The sequence below is a fragment of the Gorilla gorilla genome, chromosome 16, assembly GCF_029281585.2.
Source record: "Gorilla gorilla gorilla isolate KB3781 chromosome 16, NHGRI_mGorGor1-v2.1_pri, whole genome shotgun sequence".
In the NCBI taxonomy this organism is placed as follows: domain Eukaryota; kingdom Metazoa; phylum Chordata; class Mammalia; order Primates; family Hominidae; genus Gorilla; species Gorilla gorilla.
The window spans coordinates 15,821,908-15,842,151 of NC_073240.2; the positions used below are offsets into that span (position 1 = coordinate 15,821,908).

General features: G+C 59.9%; 1 pseudogene; it reads right to left on the bottom strand.

The window, feature by feature from the left end:
- Positions 1–130: 130 nt before the first annotated feature.
- Positions 131–19,967, bottom strand: LOC134757218 (alpha-2-macroglobulin receptor-associated protein-like; annotated as a pseudogene).
- Between the last annotated feature and the right edge of the window lie 277 nt (positions 19,968–20,244).

Genomic DNA, 20,244 nt, shown 5'->3' on the forward strand with positions numbered 1-20,244 from the left:
CACGGGAAAAGGAGGTTGGCTGCAAAGACCCACGGGGCCCAGAGGGGAAGCTGGCTATGACGCGATCCCTTCACGAGCACTGGCTCCGGCCCCAGCCACCAGGACACTTAGTGACCAGCCAACAAGCGGGTGGTTTAAATACTGCACTCTATTTTTTAAGGACTCTGTGCATAGTATTTCCGGTGGCAGATGTGTAAGATTTTTTATGTAAATCGTGTTGTTTTAGCAGAGGACTATCAGACCTGACAGCAGCTGGACATCGAGGTCCTCACTGGCGTGGTGACTGCCACGCTGATGCTGAGTGGAAGCCAAGCCCCTTCAGTCAGAGCTGGGCCGATCTCAGACCCAAATGCTACCACCACCAAGCCCTGTGTCGCGACAGCAGCGGCTGCAGTCACCAGAAACAATCCTTCCTGCCTCGACACCCGTGCCAGCCCCAGCCACCCTGACGGCGGGCTGTCCACGGAAATGCCACGGCCAAGAGCCCAGGTCCTTCACGCTGGCCTCTTCCCTGCCGGGCTGGGCTCCCCAATGCCTTCAGAGTTCGTTGTGCGGAGCTCTGGAGATCCTGCTGGACAGGTCCTGCAGATGCTTCTTCACCTGTGGACAGAAACGTCTCATCAGCTGGGGACAGCGCGCCTCGAGGCCAGCTCTGTGAGCTCAGCCTCACGTCAGGAGACGCGCGATCCAAAAGGAAAAGGCGCAAGCCCTGCACATCTGACTTTCCAATTCCACACCCATCCAGAAATGCTCAAATCACAAAAGCAGCTCAGTGCTAACTAGAAAATCCCACCAAAGAACGCTAAGAGCCACCAGCCAGGAGCAGTTCATGCTGAAGTGGAAAGCTCAGGGTCTCTGTGATAGGCCCATGGTGTTATTTATTTACTTACTGAAAGGGTCTCGCTCTGTCACCCAGGCTGGAGTGCAGTGGCATGATCTCAGCTCACTGCAACCTCTGCCTCCCAGGCTCAAGTGATCCTCCCACCTCAGCCTCCCATGTACTTAGGACTACAGGTGCCCACCGCCACGCCCGGCTAATTTTTTCTATTTTTGGTAGAGATGGGGTTCTACCACGTTGCCCAGGCTGGTCTCGAACTCCTGAGCTCAGATGATCCACCCACCTCAGCCTCCCAAAGTGCTGGGATTACAGGTGTGAGCCACTGTGCCCAGCCCCACAGTGTTATTTTTAAAAGTAATGACCAGAGAGACTGGGACAGAGCTCTGGGAAAGGTGCCTTCCTCCTCAGGACCTGGGAGGGAAGGAGAGGGACCTCCAGCTCCTCACATCACAACAGCCCAGAGCAGCCCCACAGATACCACCCCAGTGGCAGCAGGTGCTGCGTCAGCCCAGCCTGGGCCGGGGTCACTGTAGCTCTCCCCGGATTCTCACAAAACCCTGCTCGTGGGCACCACCTCCCTCTCCACATAGGAGCCCGTGGCTCAGGGTGAATAACTCACCGAAGGTCCCTTCTCTCAGCGGCCCTGACCTCTGCCCCAACGGTGCGGGCGCCTCAGGCAGTGCCACACGGCTTTCTTAACCAACACCGAGCTTTGCCGTGGTCAGGTGAAGCTAGGTGCACGCTAGCATTCCATCCCCGCGTCTCGCGGGAGCGCCCTGCAAACCCCACATGGTGGTGCTCACCCTGGACCTGAGCTCCTGCCCACGGGCAAGGGCCGCAGGCTGCTCTCCTGCACATTCTGCCAGGCAGACCCGCACCACCCTCTCCTATCAGAACTTCTACCTTCATTTATTTTTTAGGCCTTTCCTATTTTTGAATCGGTAACACATGCCTGCAGTTCAAAGTTTAAAGGGCACAGATGGGGCTCCTGAGCCCCAGCTCCCTCCAGAAAGAACTTGGCATGAGCTTCCAAGGTTTTCTGTGCCTCTGTGGCAAGGCCGTGCGCTGGCTTCGGCTTCTCCTGGGCTCTGCCCCTCCTCCCCTCACATCCCAGGGGCTGTGGGGAAGGGGGCTCGCCTGTCTCAAGGGCTGGAGAGTGCCCTGACTCATGGGCTGGCTGTGGGTATCCAGGTCACGCCCCATCCTGGTCACACGAGGACGAGGCAGTGGCCTGCCGGGGCCTGCGCTCACACCTGAGGGTCGGGGGACTGCACTACAAGCCCGGGGGGCTCCCCTAGCATGGCTGCTGTGGCCTTCAGTGCCCCACACACTTGTGGCCCTGGGGTTCAACTCGGACAGGGAAGACAACAGCGTGGGGCCCACACCCCATCTACAGGAAGCCCTGAGCTGCATGTGGGCGGCCTCATCTTTGCTGCAGGGGAACTGTGGCCTCCCCGGTCCTGGAACCCGTGCGCACCGTGTAGCCCAGCTCCTTGGTCCGCCCCTCCAGCAGGGCGTGCTTCTCGCGGCTGCGGCTCACACGCTCGCCGTCGCCCACGCTCTCTGCGTGCCTCAGCTTCTCGTGCGCAATCTCCAGCTGCTTCTGGTAGTGGTTGTGCTTCTCGATTTTGGCTTCGAAGTGCTTGAGCTCCTCCTGGAACAAGGTTTCCATAGGTGAGTGTTCCCTCCCCGTGCTCGCCACGCCATCTTGTGGTCCCGGGTGAACTGCAAGGACGCCAAGGGACGGCGCCATACCCGGGGCAGGACAGGCCTTGCGGTGACATGGGCAATGAGGGGGCGGCAGCTGGGAGGCCATCACACTAGCAACGGGTCCCAGCCCGCGCCTCCTCGGCAGCCCTAAGCCGACCCCTTCCCTGTCTCTGCAAATGGCACCCCCGCCCCCCGAATCTGGGGGGCCTCCAGCTCGTTCCCAGCCAGACCCCATGTCCAGGGGCTGTGCTTCTGTGGTGGCTGCCTCTGCACCCTGCCCCCAGCCTGCCTGGGTTCCACTGCTGCTGGACTGCAGCTCTGTCCCTGCTCCTGTAGGTGCCCTGCCCTGCCTTGACCCCACGCTCCAGACCCAGGGCCCTCCACGTGGCCCCACCTGCCAAGCCCCATGCACATGCCTGCGGCCAGCTAAGGTGCCCCAGCCCCAGAGGGAAGCTCCTGACCCCTTTCTGGGGGAGGTGCTAAGGGCCCTTCCAGGGGCCAGGAAAGTCCCAAGTCCTATGAGGGCAGGACCACACCCACCTCCCTCCCAACAGACACCAGCTATAGGGACCCTGGGTGAACTCACGGCCGGATACCATACCCAAGGCTGCCCACCCAGGACCCCCGCTGGACTCCCCACTCCTCACAGCCCTGCTGGGTGCTCACCGAGCTGATGAATTCTCCACCCTCAGAATGATCTGGCACTCCACACGCCCCAGGAGCCCCTGCCACCTGAGGTGGTCTCCTTCCCTCCCTGGGCCTCCATCTCAGGAAGCGGTGACACCCCTAAACGATCCCGGTAGTGTCCTTGGTCCCCTCCCCCCAGGCTGTGGCTGGGTCCCGACCAACTGCTGACCATCCACAGTACCCGCACCAAGGCCACGCTCAGACATGGACACGGACAAAAGAACCAAAGCCCCTCCCTCCAGAGCCTGGCCCCGCCCCTGAAACACGAGTTCCCACGCAGATGAGGAGGAAAACGCAAGCAGGTTCACCGAGTGGTTAAGGAAGAAACTGCGAGAATCTTGAGAGAGCGAGCTCGGAGGAGAGGGCTGCATTTCCTTACCCGGAAACTGCAAGAGAATCTTCACCACAGGAGAGAGCTAGAAGGAGAGGGCCGTGTTTCCTTACCTGGAACGCCTCCAGCTCCTTGTCCGTGAGGTTGGCGGACTGCGCCAGGTCCCACAGGTCAATCACCCTGGGCTCCTCGAACTCTGCAGGGGAGGAGCAAGAGTGGCCTCAGCAGCACCCGGGGTGCACACCACAGCCAGCCCCGCGGCAACCACGCTGAGTGTGCATGGAGCCTATGAGGGTTTGCAGGCGCGACCTGCATGTGTGTGAAACACGGGTGCGTGCACTCAAAGTCTCGTGGCGCACAGAGGGCATCTGCTCAGTAGCTCACATGACCTCGCTGAAATGTGGCTTCTCTGTCCCCTTGGCCAAACAACTGCTTCTCCTTTGTGTCCAGAAACACCTGCCTCCATCAGAGCCTGGGAAGCGCCACAGCCCGCCCTGGCTGCCTCTGAAGCAGGAGGCAGAGGATGGACGTGGCCTGTGTGCAGAGGCTGCTCAGGACCTCGGGTGGGGGCGCCTGCAAGTTCAGCCAGGTCCAGACTCAGGCACAGGCTGTTTCCCTTCGGTCCTGCTCAGGGTCTCCAGCAGGATGTGGTGCTCGTGAAAGTCAAACATTCGGGCTCCTGGGAGGAGCCAAACAAACCAAGACGGCTCCTGGACCCTGGTGCTCACGAAGGGACGCAGTGAGAGACTCCGGGGCCATCACCACTCTCCATCCAGGAGCGAGTAGTCCAGAGCCGCCTGCCCATGGAGCCCCGCAACAGTGGCCTCTGCTGACCCCTTCCTGCTCAGGACCCTGAGGACCCTGGGCTGGAGGGGCTTGCTGGAAGGCCCAGGCAGACCCGCAAGAGAACTGCAGGAGCCGCTGGACACAACTGCCTTGGGGACAGCCCGAGGTGGGAAGAGGAGTGTGTGGGGCTGAGTCGCCCTTTCCTGCATGGACTATAGCCAGGCTCATCCGGGTCTCTCCAGCACAGGCACTCAGCAAACTGCATCGCAGGCCTACAAGGTGGTCCAGCCCCCAACACTACGGCCAAAAGCCTACAGCTGACACAGTCACCAGCACCAGGTCAGGCTAAGGGAGCCTGGGTTTGGGGGTGGGTGGTGAGGGGTCTTGCCCAAGGGCACTCAGGTGACAGCAGCACAGCCAACCAAGGGGACCTGGACCTGCGTGGACACACTTGACTGCTGTGCTGGAGGCTGCCTCTGGCCAGACCATCCTGGAGACGAGGCGGTGGCTCTGCCTGGCACCGGGGACAGAGACCAGCCCTGCTGTCTTATCACCATGAGGGCACAGATGCCATCTCCTGGCGGCTGCTGCCTCCTTGAGCCTAGAGCAGTGCCTGGTGTGCAGCTGGCGCTCAGTGTGCACGTGGAGGATGAGGTACAGAATCGGAAGCTGTGTGAGTGAGGCCAGCAGGCTTCTGGTAAACCCTGCACAAGGCTCTGGCCCGGGTCCGGGGCAAGAAGCAGTGGTGCAGAGCCTGGCCACTGAGGGCCTGCAGTGGAGGGAGATGAGCTGCTGAGATGGAGCCACAAGCTCTGTGGCCTCAGCGGGCGTCCTGCCCCTGCCGGGCTGAAGGGGACTGATGGACGGTGTGGGTGGCATGAGATGGAGACAGAGCTGTGTTTGACAAGTGGTCTCTGTTCTTGGCCAACAGCAGCATGGGAGGGGCCGTGCTGCTGAGGCTGGGGAGACGCTGGGAAGGGCTGCTCCCAGGCCCGCTACCGCCACTGCCCTCCGCTAGTCTCCAGGTACAAGGCTGGGGACGGCGAGTGACCTTCATGGAACAGCTCCTGGGAGCGAGGCCTGTGACCACCCCTGGGTAGACTGAGCGCGCCGAGGGTCTCCGCTGCGTCCACAGGCCCAGGTTCCCGTCGCTACAAGCACCTGCCTGCTTGTCCCCAAAACACAACCAGAGACGGCCCCACCCTCGGGAACCAACAGTCCCGGCGGGCACTCACCGGCCTCAGTGCTGTAGCCCTGGTGGCTGACCCTGCGCAGGCGGTCCAGGCCCTGGTTGATGCTGCGCAGCTTCTCCTTCAGCTCCGTGTGCCTGCTGTGCAGGACGTTGCCCTTGATGTCGCTCAGGTCCGAGGGGCTAATGACGTTCTCGTGGATTTCTGTAAAACCGAAGGCAGGACGCCATGAGGCTGGGAGTCCTCGCCCTGCCTGCCCAGACCACTGTCTATAACGCCCACTGCTGGGGAGCTCAAACTCGCTCTCATTTCTGGGCTGAAAATGTCCCCCTTCTGCGGTCCTGCAGTGCCGCAGAAACGAGCGTTGGCACAGCTTCCTTTCCAGGCGAGACAGGCGAGACGCCGGGACACGCGCACCAAGTGGTGCCTGGAGGTGACAGCTGGGGCACCAGGTCCCCTGGGGGCTGACTCTGGACCCCTGCCCTGCCCCCTCTCTGCTGGGTCACCCTCCATTTTACTCCAGCTTTGTGGGGTGGGAAAGTCACACATTTGGGGAGGGTCACGAGTCCAGAATGAAGGACCCATCAGTGAAGCTCAGGTCTGACAAAGGCAGCAGCTGTGCCCATGGTGGGGGCAGGCGCCAGTGGGACTTGGTTCATCCAATGCAGGCGGGTGACTCCCAGAGCCAGCCCTGCCTGCACAGCAACCTCACCACTCACAAGTCCGGTGGAACCCTGGGAGAGGGCGTCTGGTGCCGCCCCCCTGCCCCTGCCGTGTTCCCGAGGGGAGCCGAGGCTGCCCACTGAGCACAACGAGCCTCAGGTGCAGGAGGGGTGGGGGGCAGGAGGGGGTGGGGGCGGGGGGCACCTTCGGTCCTGCTCAGGGTCTCCAGCAGGACGTTGTACTCGTGAACTTTCTCTTTGTGATGCAGGAACTCCCGCCAGAGCTTGTCCAGTTCTTCGCTGGAGAATTTCCCAGAGGTCTTCGCCTAAGAGGGAAACAAGGCCTGGAGTGAACCCGCTGCGGGCTCGTGTGGCCAGGGCCGCTCTTCAGCCGACCACTCCTCATGGCCAGGCAGGCCCTTGCCTACGTGAGTGCCGGGCCAGGTTCTTGGCCTCACGAAGGGCAGGAAAACAAAAAACAAACCGGAGAAGAGCTGCTGGCAGGCAACCACCCTTCTCCTGGACGTGTCCAGGCTCAACGGGGGACGGCTACCGAGCTGGCTGGGGTGGGGAGCAGAAGATCCCAAGGAGGGGGACAGGGCAGCAGCCCAGTGACCCTGGGCTTGCCTGGCTCTCCCAGCTGCAGGTGGTGAGGACAGCAAGGCCACCTTCCTAGGGGGACCTCTGCCAGCCCCTCATTGTCATCCCACCTGCCTCCCGGTTGTGGGGTGACGTGGCTCACACACGTCCAGGGAGGCCACACAGGGCCCTCTCTCCCTCTCAGCCCCCTTCTACCAACTCCATCTCTCCTGGCCAAGGACAATGAGCTGTGACTGGGCTAGTACAAGAAGTCTAACTGTTGACCCCAAATCAATGTGATCCAGAGAAACTGTTCTGGAGCAGGAGCCGCTGGAAATGGGGGAGCTGCGGCAGGTAAACACCCTGCCACGGCCCACCAGGCCCTGCTGGGTCCCAGCGCCTGGCCCCGCACCAGGCCCCTGCCCCCTTCCCAGGCACAGGGTGAAAGGCCAGTCCCACACACGAGGGCACCCTTCTAATCACTGAGGCACGTCCACGGCACCACTCACTACACTAAAAATCCGACACAGAGTAAAGAACGCAGCCCATGCTACGTCACCGTCCCTAACCACACGTGACCTGAGCTGAAGGTCTGACAGCTGCAGGCCAAACAGAGCTCCTTTACTCAAAGAGCAAGGAATCTTCTAAACAGGAAAGCTGAAAAGATTCACAGAACGACAGTGGAATGGCTTCCTTAGGAAGCCACCGTCTTCCTGAGACTTTCCCAAACCCCGGCTCCCATGCAGAGCAGAGACTGCCCCTCACAGCCCCCGCCTTAACACTCAGCGTAACGGCACCAATTCTGCAAGGTATGCAAACAATCGAAGAGTACCTTGTGCCACAGCTTTTCCAGCCTGGGGTCATCCAGCCCATCTTCCTGGGTGCCACTGAGGGAGTTGCTGGTCACCTGCCGAGCGTCCTTCTTCCCGTCCAGACCATACTTGGCCAAGATGACTAGGAGAGAGGGGAGGTTCTATTTGATATGGTTTCCTGTGAAAAACAGTCAACAGCCAACACATCTGGGTTGCCACGGTGGGTGAGACAGGTTTGCCTCTCATTTTCCAGTAGTTTCCTTTCACCCATTTCCTGGATGACCACTGGAGATCTGGGGAGAACAAGAATATAAACAAGTGTGGGGTCTGTGGTCTCCCAGCGCTTAGGAAAGGGTCTGGCAACTCACGGGACACCCCCAGGACCTCCCTCTTTCCTACCAGGGACACACCGGCTGGAGTCCTCCATCAAGCTGTGTCCCCGTGAGACGCAGCTGTCGGAAGCAGCTGGTGGGCTGGGCTGTAAGAGTGGTTACCGATTGGCCCGTCTTTAGCGACCAGCTGCACAGATTTTCAAGAACAAAATTTGCAGCCTCACCTGCTACCATAGGGCAAAAACTCTTAAGGACCACAGGACAGAGGCCACCTGCAGACTGTGCAGGGTGGCAGGGCTTTCTGACAGCACACATCTTATATTTATTGGGAGGAAAAACAGTTTCTAAAGGAAAAACGTCAGTGTCAGCAGCTTCTAACAAAAAGTTACTGGTAGCAGCCAGGAGGAATAATTAGTCTGCAGTGTGCTGTGGCCCAGCCACTCGGGGAGCCCTCTAGGATCTGCCCACGTGGTGCTCCCCTAGCCCCGCTTCCCTAGGGGGGACTCGGCATCTGTGGGCTGTGTCTGTCACCACACGCTGCCACCAACATGATATGAAAGCAGGCGCTCGACGCGGGCCCTGGTGCCGACAGGACTCAGCTGCAGACAAGTCCTGCACTTGGGATGTGAGAGCAGAGCCTGGGGGCTGGCCTCGCCCTCCGGCAGTAGCTCTCCCCAGGCCCCAGTTCCCACTTCCAAGTCCTGTGCTGTGGCTCTGTGTGACAGGCCCTCTACTAAGTCCCCTGGAATCCGGGGCCCATGCAACCCCACCCGCCTCCTTAGCTGGCGGTGGGCTTGCCTGCCGGCCCTTTCCTGGGGGCTGGGGGAATTCTCCCAGGGCCCCGCCTCCCACAGAATGGGGTCCTGCCTTCCCCTCCGGGCCGAGAGGGCCCCGAGTAGGCCTCTCCCAAGATGCTGGGCTCGGAGCCTCCCTTCGCCTCACACTTCCCCTCACCCCGGGACCTCTTCACCCAGATGGTGACTCCTGGACCCCAGCGCCTCCTCTGGGCCTTCACCTTCACCCGTGACCCTACTGGACAGAACTACTCCCAGCGGGGCCTCCACATGCTCTGGGCTCAGCAGGCCCCACCCCCGCACCTCTCCCAAAGGTCCATCCTCTGTCACTGCCAGCCCTGGGGACTGTCCCTGCTCCAGGGACACCCCGAAAGCCTCAGGCCTCCTTTCTCATCGACACCACCCTGGCCTCTGATCCCTCCTGTCTCATTCTGTCTGGAAGCCTGGGCCATGGGGGTCTCAAGGCCACACGCAGCATGTGCTTCTCGTGTTCCAGCCTGGAAGCGCTTGTGATCTTCCTAAGCGTGAAAAAACAGCCTGTGGTCTTGTCCCTGAGGAAAGCCGTCTCTCCTGACAGCAGTCAAGAGCTGCTGGCGCTGGGCACGGGTCCCGTAGATGCACGCTTCAAAGCTCAACCACATGCTGGGCCTGTCTTCCATGGCAGGGAATTTATACCTGAAATAACTATTTTAGGCCGGGCGCGGTGGCTCATGCCTGTGATCCCAGCACTTTGGGAGGCCAAGGCAGGAGGGCCGTCTGAACCCAGGTGTTCAAGACCAGCCAGGGCAGCAAAGTGAGACCCCATCTTTTAAAATAAATAAATAATTAAATAAATAATACCGGCTGTGGGGGATGAGAAAATAAATGAAATAAATACATACAAAAATACACAAACTTTTTAAAAAAGTGGCCTGGATGCCTCCTGGCCTTAGAAAGCCAGTGCCAGGCCTGCCTGTGAAGGCCGTCCTGCCCAGACCCCCAAGTCCAGCCACTGCTCAGCAGCACTGAGGTCACAACCCCAGGCTGTGCACCCCTGAGCCCGAGAGGAGGAGAGGGGGAGACAGGGAGGCTGGGCCATGTCCTGGGGCTCTGAGGCTAGCCTGGCTCGAGCCTTCCTAGTTGGAGCCAAAAGCTCTGAGCCAGAGCCCAAAGTGGCTGGTCAGACCCCATCAAAAGGCAGAGTGCCCAAGGCTGCGATCAGCAGCAGGGACTATGGAAGGTTCTGGATTCTGGAGGTGCTGGGTTCTGCATGGAATGGAGTCACAGAGCACTGAAGCTGGAGGCGGCCTCAGGAGCACCGAGCCCTTAGAGCTCCTGGGGAGGATGAACACGGCCCCACACTCCCTGCCTGGGGAGGATGGACGCCATCCCACACCCCCTGCCTGGGGAGGACGGAGGTGGCCCCACACCCCCTGCCTGGGGAGGACAGACGCTGCCCCACACCCCCTGCCTGGGGAGGACAGATGCCACCCCACACCCCCAGCCTGGGGAGGACGGAGGTGGCCCCACACCCCCTGCCTGGGGAGGACGGATGCCACCCCACACCCCCTGCCTGGGGAGGACGGACGCCGCCCCACACTCCCTGCCTGGGGAGGATGGACGCCGCCCCACACTCCCTGCCTGGGGAGTGAAGTGGCCCTGGGGGCGCAGTGAGGGTGAGGACAGGAGCGAACCCCAGAGCAGAGCAGGGCAGGGCAGAGTGGAGCGTGGCCCGTCTGTCTCAGGGTGGACCTCAGCATGGAGGGTGCCAAGGGCAGGCACACTTGGCTATGGCTGGTCCCCCAGGTATGGTATCAGACTTGATAATGGCACGGGGGACCTTGGGGGTCCAGGGGCCACACCCAGAAGATGGCGGGCAACCGGCCAGGACGAGCCTCTCTCCTGAGTGTGGGCACGGTCTGCTTCTGGGACGCCAGCTCCTAGAGTCCCACTAAGTTTTCTGCCAGGTCACTAGGCAATGGCAGAAAACAAGACAGCTCCACTTGGGCCACAGACCTGGACACTCTGCAAGGACACTGCCTGGCGTGCAGGAGGGAGCTGGTTCTTAGCCCACTTCTGTGCCCCCTGCAAGCTGCTCTGTCTCCTCCAGGCCCCAAATGCTGCCCTGCTGCATAGCCAGTCCCTTCTTCCTGGGGGCACCTCCAGGACAGGCTCTTTCTTGGCCCTTGGGAATGGCCCACTAGACATGCTGGTGGGGATGCAACCATCCAGAATTGTTTCAGCCATGTCTCTGTTCCCCAGGCAGTCCCTACCGCCATGTCTTGGCTTACGTCCCACCTAGACTCTTGAACATGGTGACATAAACCAGCAAAAATGAAGCCAGCCCTCTGTCTTTAACCCAGGCGCAGCCACATGACATGTCTACTGATGCCTGCCAATGGGAGAAGAGGGGTGGCTGGGAACAGACCACCTGCTCAGGAGTCAGAAAACCCTGGCTCCAAATCTTTGCTGCACTACTCAGCTCTGCAACGCCAGACAAATCACCCTCTCTGAGCCTGTCAAATGGGACGACAACGAGTTTTGAGGAGTAGGTGTTAGAGCATCAGGCCTAACGAAGGAACTCCGTAGACACCTCCTCTCCTTACCAGAGACAACCCAGGCACTGCAATGCCTGAGGCCATCAGCACGTGTGAAAAGCAGGGCTACAGCAGACTCCAGACATGGCCAGGGCTCTGGGGCCACCCTCACGACAGCAACAAGTGCGATGGCAGCCACCCCCACCCCCACCCCAGTGGGGAGTATCCCACTTGGTTCACACCACTGTCCTGTGAGACAGGAGGAGGAAATGGAGGTGGGGGGCAGGGGACTATGCCGGGGGCCCAGGTCACACAGGGAGCAGCGGGGGAGGGGATTGGGGAAGGGGTGCCTGGGGTCAGGCCCAGGGGCAGCAGTTGGGTGGAGGCGCAGCAGCTCCTAGGGCTGCTACACATAGCTGACAGCAGGCAGCTGAGCACTCGACTCTCCGGAGCAGCCCCAACCCCAGTCCCACGGGCCCACCTGGTGTGCGTCCTCTGCCCGCCAGTGCCCTGCTGACGGGCCCGTGGTGAGGGAGGATGGTGGAGGAGAAGGGTCCAAAAGGAACAGTCGCAACTCTGTCATTTAAAACCCTCCTGGCTCTGAGGACACACCTGTCTTCCGTATGCTGGTACCAAGCAGGTGACTGTCCTGCCTCTTCTTGAATACCCACAGGGACGAGGGCTCACTAAGTGCATCACAACCAAGTGTCCATTCTGACAACATCTGGAGTATGTCCCCAAAACTTCAAGATGCTAGGGGAGACTGCTTCCTCCTCTGGGTGACAGAGCCTCCTGCTGTCCTCCGGCCCCTTCCTGCACCCAGTGCCCCTGCCTTGGCCCTCCCTCTGGCGTGCCAATGGCACCTGTGACAGCAAACCGAGACCACGGCCAAGGGCGCATCTGTGCTCAGAGGAGAGCCCCCCGCAGGCTGTGCCCAATGGGCCCCTTGGCCAAGAGCCAAGGAGTCAGAGGCGTAGCCCACAGCACTGAGGCGAGCAGCCACCATCCCTCATGAGGGTTAGCCTCGCCAACCTCTGAAGCCAGTGGCCACCTCCCTCATGAGGGTGAGCCCCCAACCCAAATCCTAAGCTTTCTGGGCACTCAGGATGCTCAGGGGAAAGGCTCATTTTGGATATCCAGATTAAGCATAATGCAAATATTCCCAAATCCAAAAACAAAATCCGACATCCAAAACACTGCCGCTCTCAAGCATTTAGGAAGAGGGATACTCGACCTGCATTAGGAAAGAAACAAATGTACCATTGAGGTTGCGTATGAGTCTCGCTTCCTTCTCCCCATCTTTGTCCAAGCCGTCAAGCTTTAGTTTCTTCCAGGCGAGTTCGTCCCTCTCCTGTATCTTCAGATCAGCGTGGAGCTCGGCCAGCCTCACGGGAGGAAGATGCAGCTGCGAACGAAGGGGAGGAGCCTGTGAGCCACGAGCAGGATGGACCAGGACACAGCGGGAAACTGACCTCGGAAGAGGCTGGCCACCGGGAGGTTCTGGGAGACCAGGAAGAGGTGGAGTCAGGGTCACTGTCCGCAGGATTCAAACCCCACAGGTTTAGACAAGAACTCAACATGGACACCATTCTCTAGGCCTGTCTGTATACACGATCTGGAAACCCCAAGTCCATCGGGGGCTCCCTACCAGCAGCGGCTGCTCATTCCTGTCCGGCTGTAACAGGACACCCCACCCTAGCACCTGAGGACAGTCATCGGGCACTCGGATAAACAGAGCAGGAAGAAGATACCCACTGCATTACCATTGCAGATACACATTGCAAGGACACAGACACCTAGAAGCTCTTTTTTAAAAAAAAATCACTGTAATCTCAGATCTGCCCCATCTTCATTTCCCAAAGACCCTCAGTCACCACCTCTCAAGTGTACCATGATCCGAACTGTCTTGCTGAGACGGTTCTTACACAGCCCCAGATCCTTCTGGAGCAGGAATCTGTCACCCTCTCACTTACCTGCTGGCGTAGACCACACAGGCAGCGCCCCGGAATGAGCTGCCGCACTGGGGCTGAGGAACTTCCCCGCCCCACCCTCATCCCTCTCCGCAGGGCAGGCCACGCTTCCTTCATCCCACCCCTGCCCTCCCAGCTCTGGGACCCTGGGTGAGAGAAGGGAGAAAGTGAGGTGACCGCTGGGCACACTGCTTTTTGGTTGCAAAGACAGGATTTAGGCCAAGAGTGTCCCCACGTCAGAATGACTGGGCCAGAATGCCAGGCGGCCGAGGCAAGCAGCAGAAGGAAACCCACCGGCCAGCTCTCATCAACTCTGGCCTCAGGGCTGGCCCGGCCGCTAAGAGGCGTGTGCTGGGGCAGGCGAGCCCTTCAGGGAAGCGAAGGCTCTTCCGTGCAGAGCAGAGTGGCCCAGCTGTGTGAACCAGAACGTGTCATGAGGTGGGACCAGGGTTCACGGAGACAGGGTGCTGTCCCTGGCTAACTGGGGAGGCTGCACCGCATGCCTGTCGTGACGCCAGCGCATTAAAGGCTCTGTGGAGTCCTGCAGCAAAGGAAGTGCTCGGCACTGTGCAGTGCAGATCCCCAAACCTCTCAGCTCTCAGGAGGGTCCCCCTCCCTGAGCACCTGCATTCTCACATTCCCCCGGGGCTGGTCCTCACGAGCTGCCCATGGCTCTAGGAGGGAACCCCAGCTCCTGCCTCTGAGCTCCAGGTGCCCATCACCTAACGCCTGCCTCTGATCATGTGTGTTTCAATATGGAGTCTGTTTCCCCTTAGAGATTTGAAATATTAATCTTTTATCTATATTTCATTAGCTATTTTCTAACATAAATACAACACAAGCTAGTATCCAAAGTATGTGTGTTATATTTCAATAAAGTTTATGTAAAACAGTGAACATCCCCAGGAAGCGTCAAGAGCCGGCTGCCTTCCCAGTGTCCCACAGCCCGCGCCGCCTTGTGGCCCACACTGCCTTGCAGCCCGAGACCTCAGGAGGCCCAGCCCTCAGGTCTGCGCCGCGCAGGGGCACACATTTCTTTCAAGACTCGCGCGAAGCCAATTCTGTGTGTTTGGCACACCCCACACTCCGGAACCTCCTCGCCTCACTCTGCCTGTATCTAGACTGAGCCCATCCTGCTCCCTGCAGCTCAGTCTGTGTTGGGCCTGGGAGGAAGGAGACCCCTGACCACAGGCCCTGTCTCCAGCTGGGTGCTGGGGCTGTCAGCTCCGCCCTCTCTCCTCTCAGAAGCCCAGCCTGACTATCCGCGGCTGCCCTAGCCACACAGGCCCCACCCTCCAGGAGTTTAAAATTTAGTTAGGGACGAATTCAGATTACTGAGCCAAGATCCCCAATGGTAAACAGATAGCAAACGGTAGGCACAAAATGAATGGCAGGGCCTAGGGCAGAGGAAAGCTTCTAATTCTCTAGAAGGTTCTCTAACCCTTGGTGGGTGGTCCCAGGGCAGTCTTTTGTCTGGGCCCTCCTGGTAGATGCTCTGCGCCCCCATCTCTGCAGGGGCTGCTTTCCAGGATTGTCCCGACCTGAAAACCCTTTCCCTGGCAGCCTTCGACACACCCCTACCTGCGTGCCTCTTCCCCAGCCAGCCCCATCCACCCAGCCCCTTCTCCCCAGAGCTCCACCCCGTGCCCCTCTGTGCCCTGGACACTCGCCTGCGGCGTCCACTGGAAGGCCCTAGGAGACCTGAGGTCTGATCTGAGCATTCCCAGCAGGAGGACCCAGGACAATGAGGCACCTGAGTGACGCTGAACTCTCAGGAGGGGCAGTCTGTGCCTCAGGAGGAGGGGGAGCCCACACCTGCCTATCTTGTTTGTGACCCAAACTCCTGGAGGAACAGGTCTGCTTCCATCTCTACTTCCCCGTGGCTGCTGCTACCCTGTAGGCGCCTTACCTACCACGCTGCACTGCCTGGGAGGGTATGAGATGCGAGGCCTACAGTGATGGTCCGAGCCAGAAGCAGCACCCTGGGGCAGGCAATCCAGGCCCATGCTCTCAACTGTGTGCTGGCCTTGAGGGGCCCCAGGTCTGCCCTCTTTGGCTGCAGGGGAGAGGACGCAGGTGTCCCATGACTGCCCATGGGCTGCCCGCTGGAAAGCGGAGCTGAAGACCCAGGGCTGCTGAAGTCCTGGGCCCGTCTTGGCAGGCTCACAGCCAGGCACCAACCCCTGTAACTTGCAGTCCTCACTGGCTTCCTGTCTGCCTCCCTAGGGTGCTGGGAGAATCAAGGGCAGGTGCTCCGTGGGCTGTAAAATCTGCAACCCACAGGGGAAAGTCATTGTCTCCCTCTGATTCCCCAACTCTCAGGCAACAGGGGGTCTAAATTTCACACCGCATGTCTCACAAAAGCCAGCTCTCTTTCCCCTGATGTGTGGCTGCCAGTGCTCAGCGCGGAAGGGGCCAGCCTGGCAGCACCACCACAGAAAGCAGCCCCAGCTCTGCACAGAGGAAGACCAGCAGGTCACGTGCAGACCCCAGACCCCACGTCTGGATTCTTTCACCTCTCTCAAGTTAAATGTTAACGCATCAAGTTAGAAGTACCCTGTGGAGACCAACTGCAGAAAAGAACCTGTCAAACATGAAGCAGCGAGGCAAATCATCAACAGCCAGGGTATACATGCAGGCAAGAAAGCCGGTTCAGCTGATCAAACGACGCCGGTCCTGTGTCCTCAGACACAAGCAGAGCCGACCGTGTCCTCCTGACCAGACCCAAGGGCCCAGCACTGCTCGGGACCTCAGCAGTGGCCCTTCCCCACACAGCACCACCCGCGTGCCAGCAGAGCTTTCTGGAACTTTCCAATAACCTGCTGCTGCTTCTCAACGCCCCAGGAAACCCAGGCCAGGGTCCACAGCTACACCACTGGTGTCAACCTGCACACACAGCACAGTTCAGGCTGGGCAGGTTCCAATGCCACCAGGACCGCCAATGGACCACCTCTTCAGAGGGCACGTGCCATCCTCCCAGCGCTCACCTGAGTGCCCGTGCCAGACTGCAAGGCACCCACCATGAGGAGCAGGCTGTGGCGGTGACCAAGGCTTCCTGGCACACTGTACCTGTCTCACCACGGCAGGTGGCATGCACTGTCCCAGCCCAGCCACTGTGCCCCAGCTCCTTCCACCTGAGCTCCATGGACAAGGGCACAGCCATACCCACCTTGAGCTGCTGTGAGGTCATGCATTGGCCTGGCGAGTCCTAGGTGCCCATGGAGGCCACTGGCTGGCCCATCCTCAGAGGCCCTTCTCAAGCCAGGGGGGATGCTTGAGAGCTGGGGTGGGGCTCTGAGGGCTCCTCTCTGCAGATCTCAGTTTCCACTCGTCAGACCTCTGAGAACAAGATGCTTCACACACTCTCATTGCAGTCACCATTCATGTCAGAACTAAGGACCGTCTGCGTGTGGTGCCTCCTGGGATTACACCTGTAATCCCAACACTTTAGGAGGCAGAGGCGGGAGGATCACTTGAGCCCAGGAGTTCGAGACCAGCCTGGCCAACATGGTGAAACCCCGTCTCTACTAAAAATATAAAAATTAGCCGGGCATGGTGGTGCATACCTGTAATCCCAGCTACTCAGGAGGCTGACGCACGAGAATCACTCGAACCTGGGAGGCGGAGGTTGCAGTGAGCCGAGATCACGCCACTGCACCCCAGCCTGGGCGACAGAGTGAGACTCTGTCTCAAAAAAAACAAAAAAACAAAAAACCAAAAAAACTAAGGACCTATGGCCAAGGACTCCGAGCTCATGGCACCGTGCAGCCCAGGCCAAGAGGTACACGAGTGTGTCCCTGAGCGCCGCAGCTGGACCATGCAGACCCTGGAGCTTACTCCTCAGCATCAACACAACACACAGAGCTCTGAAGAGGCAGAGTCCTCAGAAGGCGTCTGTGAGCACAAGGGCTCTGCATGGCCTCCGACCTCCAAAGCTCCAGGGACAGCCTCTGCTCAGGAGTCTTGCAACACAGTGGAGCCCGCCTGTGAAAGAGGAACTGGGAGAGTCACAGAAAGTCAAGATTCAAGTTGCTGGAGAGGATGAAGCAGCACCCCCCGGCCAGGTCTTGCCTGATGAAAGCGGGTCTCAGCAACTTCTTGGCGGCAACCTCAACGCAGGTCTCACAGCCCATCAAAGGCAAAGGTTTCCTGAAACGCTCCCTTCACCCTATGCCTACTGACACACTACGCAATCCTATATGCCAGGATGTGGCTTTACATGCAGAAAACAGGGACACGATGTTTTCATGAAGCAAACCAAAGAAAGGACAAGACCATCCTGGCTGCTGAGCGCAGGTCGCAGGAGGCTGAGAGCAGTGGCTGCAGAGCCGGGCAGGACGTGCTTCTCTGAAAAAGCAGCCCTCACCTCAGTTATCTTCCAGGGGGCGATCCAAGACCCCGTCTCCGTCTGATACCTACCTAGAGCGGCGAGTCAGGTGGGGTAAGAAGCCGACTGGAGTGACTGTTTGCACGAACAATTCTCTGCCCCTACGTTCGAACTGACTGTGGCTCCTCCTGCCTCCTGACCACCCTGGGCCCTGGCACGCTCGGCAGCAAGAGCCACAGCACAAAGACCACCCGGGATGCGCTACCGCCACTGAGAACCTCAAAAAGACCCGGACGGGTCTGACGCCTGCACACTTGGCTCCAGGATAGAACACCCTCACAGCACCGCCACCCTCCAAGCTTCTGTTATCTGGAAGGAAAATCAAGACGAATGGGCTCTGCAGGCCTGCCTGCCATAGTACCAGGCTCTCTGGAAGGGGGGAAGACACACAAAATCCCCCAAAACACTCTCACCCTCGAAGAATTTCACGTTCTGTTCAGCAAAAAAGACTTGCCCACACAACTAGAACTTCAGGACTTAAAGGGACCAGAAAGATCATCTAGTCCAAGGCTCAGTCCAAAGTGGAGGTGAGCAGCTCGCCCTACCATGGTGCCCAGTGAACCTCAGGGAGGTTCAGGAGACATGACCCGACCCAAGACTGAAACTGGTCAGGCGAGCACCCAGCACCGGGGGACAGTGCAGGGGCAGCCCGAGGGTAGCCGGACCAGTGCAGGGGCAGCCTGAGGGCAGGCGTATTGCTGCAGGGGGCCTGGGCTGACAAAGACAGAGGACCAGCTGGAGGTGGCTGGAGGTAAGGTGGAGCGCACCAGGGCGGCCCTGCAGAGCAGGTGGAAGACTTGGGCCAGCACCCAAAAGTAAAGGGAGCCGCTGGGGTTCCTGGGCCCGAGTGCACTTCCTCAGCGCCACCTCCAATTGGTCAGGGAGTCTATTTTGGGCTCCCCATTCCTCATGGGGAGGGGGGACTCCACCCACTCAACAGATGCCCAGTGCAGTGGGCACGGGGAGGCGGCACTGCATCCCGGCTGCTCCTGGTCACACCTGTTCCCTGCTGCTGGGAGGCCATCAACACATCCAAACCCAGCCGTGTCCCCAGCCCCTCCAGAATCCCTTCCTCCAAGAAGCCGCCCTGCCGCTCCAGCCCAGAGCGTTCTCCCACCTCCGCAGGCTGAACATTACGCATGGGGCTTGACTGCTGGTCCCAGGAGCAGTTCAGGAAGGGCCTGTGGAGCTGATGCCCAGGCGTCAATCCCCATCCCCACGCAGTCTTATAACCGTCTATCTGTCCCCCACCTGTTTCTCCTCTCCCTTTTCGTTCCAAAAGTTCCTTCTTTTTCTGCAAATCATTTACTTTCCCTCTCAAAGACTCAGGAATGCTTAAAACTGGACTATTGAGACAGAGATCTAATCTGACTCCTGCATTTGAGATGAGATAATGAGGCCCAGATGGTCGGCATAGTTCGAAAACACCCATTTCAGGTGTTTTCAGGAACACCTAACAAATGAAGCAACCGTATCTTAATGAAGAGAGCAGCTGGCCCAGGGTCACGCACCAGTTAGGAAGCTGTTGTCCCGGGGGGCCCCACCGGCCGAGCCACCTTGGGGGTGCCCTTTCCCCTCGGGGCCTCCGTACCCTCATCTCTCAAATGAAGGAGAGGTCAGGTGAGCGCCCTGTTAAGACTGACTTTCAGCATTCCCAAGGTCGCGTTTTATGTGCTCTAAACCGATCCCATCTCCTCACCTCCTCATTTCTCGCTCAAATGAACAAGCACGGGCTTGCTACTGGGATTCCTTCTGTCCCTGGACACGTCTTTCTACCCAACATTTTGTTTTTCTTGTTCCCCCACATAGGGAGATAAGGTTGAGGGAACAGGCAAAGGCTCGGGAGGCAGGAGACCTGTGATCTAGCCTGGTTCTGTCCCTACGCTAGGGTCAGCAGGCCGCCCAGGCTGGGGAGGGCGACACTGACCCTCGGGGTGCCGGCCGCCACCTGCCTCACACGGCGTCGTCGCCGGCATGGGTACCTTTCCTGCTGCAGAAGGGGTCGGGGCGCCCCACCTGACACTTGGGGGAGGCTGTGCCAAGGACAGGGCGCGTGGGGCACAGGTGCCCCGGCTGCGCCCCCCTCCGCCTCCGACCCCTGGGCCCCGCTCCAACGACCCCAACCACGGCCCCCGCCCCCAGGCCCCGCTCCACCGCCCGCGGGTCGCGCTCACCCGCTGGGCCTTCTCCCACAGCTGGTTCAACTTCTCCATGCGGAACTCCTCTCCGGACTCGCGTTTCGGGGACGGCTTGGGCTGGTTCTTCTCCCGCGAGTACTTGCCGCCGTGGCTCGCCGCGGGCCAGGGCCCGAGGAAGAGCAGCAGCAGTAGCAGCGCCGGGAGCCTGAAACGACCTGACCCTCCGCGGCGCCATCTTCTCTGCGATTGGCGCTGCGCGGAGAGAACCTAGCCTGCCGATGCCCCGCCCACTACCCCGCCCCCACCCACCGCGCGGTCTCCTGGGAATTGTAGTTCCTCCGTGAGCGACCGGCAGCGGCGAGGCCGCCTGCGGACTCCAGCGCCTAGGAAGCCCTGCGCAGGCGCAAGCGTTTCCCAGGCAACCACGCCGCGGCCCGAGGCTGCAGACTCTGGCAGGGGATACAACTGGAGAATGAGGGTGGCCGGGCGGGAGCAGGGATCAGGCCTCACCC